The sequence below is a fragment of the Seriola lalandi genome, unplaced genomic scaffold (genome assembly GCF_002814215.2).
Source record: "Seriola lalandi dorsalis isolate HSWRI2012SDOR001 ecotype SW California unplaced genomic scaffold, Sedor1 jcf7180002051990, whole genome shotgun sequence".
NCBI classification, from domain to species: Eukaryota; Metazoa; Chordata; class Actinopteri; order Carangiformes; family Carangidae; genus Seriola; species Seriola lalandi.
In genome coordinates this window covers 5,301-8,030 of record NW_019522543.1, presented here as the reverse complement: position 1 = coordinate 8,030, position 2,730 = coordinate 5,301, and the positions used below count along the sequence as shown (strand labels likewise).

The 2,730-nt window shown below is 39.3% G+C and overlaps 1 long non-coding RNA gene across 1 annotated transcript; it reads left to right on the top strand.

Annotated features, from left to right (window-relative positions):
• LOC147819600 (uncharacterized) lies at positions 1–1,096 on the top strand. The gene is made up of 3 exons (XR_015436767.1): positions 1–72; positions 730–799; positions 895–1,096. It is a non-coding gene; the product is annotated as an uncharacterized LOC147819600 (long non-coding RNA).
• Positions 1,097–2,730: the final 1,634 nt, after the last annotated feature.

The window sequence follows — 2,730 nt, the reverse complement described above, 5'->3', positions numbered from 1 at the left end:
AGAATCTGAGCCAGAGGGAGAGGCTGCTGAAGAAGTTCAAACTCTACAACTGCAGCAGGACGTTTCTGAATGGTTGGTAACCAATTTTGTGTATTTTGACATTACATTTTCAGTTTGTTGATGTGTGCTGGCACACAGTTACTAACATGTAGCTAGGTAGCTAATGCTAACTGTTACTGTCTCGTCATTACTGGGAGCTCTTTTGGTAAATAAGCACCATTGTGAATAGTGTAATGTAGTTATCTGTCATGCCTCCTTAGATATACTTTTACAGTCTATGAAAATTTTTGTTGTATGTGGACTGCTACAGGTGTTCAATGTCACTACTAGTCTAGTACTAGATATTTTAATAGATGCTGACAAAGTAAATAATTTTAATTTTTATAAATTTTTCTCCATGTTTTGAGCAGAGATGCTCATCATGACATCTTCCTTTATGTAGTAAATTTATTTTGTGTATTACAATGAAAGCTGTAAATCAGCATAAACATGTCTGACAGCAACAGTAATCCTTAGTCAAAGACTAAACTGTGCAGTTTTCTACACTACACTGTTGTCAAGCTCCACATTATATGCAATAAGTGACATGTTAAAAATTACCTGTTATATGCGCTTGATATGTAGCCAAGCTTACTTCTTACCCACCTTAGCTCCACTGTCTGTCAGTGTTTGAATTTCATAAGCTTTATATTTTGGTGAATGTTACCATTTTCTCTTTATTTTGGACAGGTGCTCCTGTGGAAACCGTGCAACCATGCCCACAGAAGCTGAGAATATCTGCTGCTAGGAGATACCACAGGTAGCATTCTCATTAGACAAACTAATCAGTAATTTGTTTTGATTACATTACATTTATAATAAACCATAGCATTTACCATTTGTGATTCACTGTAGGTTACCAGATGGCTATGGGAGATGGAGGAAGATTTACCATGTATGGTAGACCGTCCTGGGTTGGAGCCGCTCTGCCTCAATGTGTTCTGCCTGCAACATGTACCGCACTGACTATGGTCCTTTACGGTTGAGAGGAATACACCAGTATGTTTTGCTTCTTTCTAAAAACATAGTTTGTATCTAAATAAAAGATGTTAGGCAGTTTTGTTTTACTTCAGTGCACATAACTTTACAATGGTAATAACACACCACAAATGGCGTAACACCCCCTCAAATAAATTAGTTTAGCTGCTCTTTGATTTGTAAAGTTCTTCTATCAGCAGATAGTGTGCATATAATATATGAATTCAGAGGAGTCATTTCTTTAGTAACGATCAAGCATTTATTTACATTAAATGAGGCACTTATAATATGTGATAATAAAAAAACTGTAGGATTCACTAGATCCATAAAAAAATATAGACACAAAATAAATAAAGACACATATGCTTATCGCTGCAAAGCCTGTTTAGTCTGAATTTTACAGGCTTGACTTTACAGACAGCTAAAACGCCTTGAGAGTGTGATAAAGTTAGCAGGTTGGCTCTAATCAACGTCACACGGCGATACCAAGCAGAAGAATTGCATACAATCTGTACCCAGCTATACCCGGCTGTGCGGACGAGGCAAAACGTTAGCCACATTAGCTGCCATGCTAACAACACACGCAACAGGCTCCCGTGAACATACAGTAAAGCAACATAAAATGGTGAAACTTACAGCTCCCAAGTTTGAAGTTGGGTCTCGGACAGTTGGTGCTGATCCGTGCTTTATAATCCTGCATTGTACTGGCCCTCGTTGAGAAAGCAGTCTGACGTGAAATGGTTAGCCGAAGTGTTGTAGCGGGTTAACCATTTCACGGTACATTTCCATCAAAAATAAAATAAAACAAATCCACTGGGTCTTCGATCCTCAGACGTAGGGGGTAAAAGACTTCTGTGTTGGTTTGTACAGTCAACAACCGAGCAACTAGCGTGCATCGCTCGTACCTTTGACATAGTTTTACCGGAGCCGCTGATGCGAGGGAATAAACGATAGCGGCTGCAAGGCGGACTGAGAGGGCGGAACACACACCTAGCTCAGGGAGTGTCACCCACCTGGGGGGAGGTGTCATCTCCCTTCATGACGACATCAAGGAAAATCTCCAATTGACCTGTGTGAGCACACATTTCCTGAAAGGGGGAGCAAGCAAAAGACGGAGAGGATGGACCTTTCTCATGTTTGGGGGGGTTTGTAGACAGGCCGGGGACACATATTACTGATAGAAAACCATGGAAAAGTGCATTTTGCATAATATGTCCCCTTTAAGGAGAAAAAAAACACACGTCTCTTGCGCAAACGATCGCAGCTCAATGACTAAAATCCTTCATCTGGTTCAAACATATAGTTGAAAACAACCAAGGTGTAAAAAGTGTATGTGGCTTAAAACTAGACAAAAGTCAATGTTGAGCCTTTGTCAGACAAACAACACTGATGTATGTGCATAGGGGATATGATGTCATTGGCAGCCGACCAAATGACACATACCATGATTAAAATGACGTATTTCTCTAGGTTTGAGAATTGATGGATAAATTTGGGATAATGTAAGAACACAACTCATTCATTTATATCATATGTCTAGTCATTTTTAGACATTTTAATTTGGAAAAGTTACAGATTATAACTTTAAGATGTAAATTATTCAGATTGGCATTTCTGCTGTAAAGCAGTATCCACAAAAAGGAAGTGTTTTCAAACAGCAGAAACTTGGGCAGAGACTTTGGTGCAGCTTGTTTGTAGTGCAAAAACAAGTGG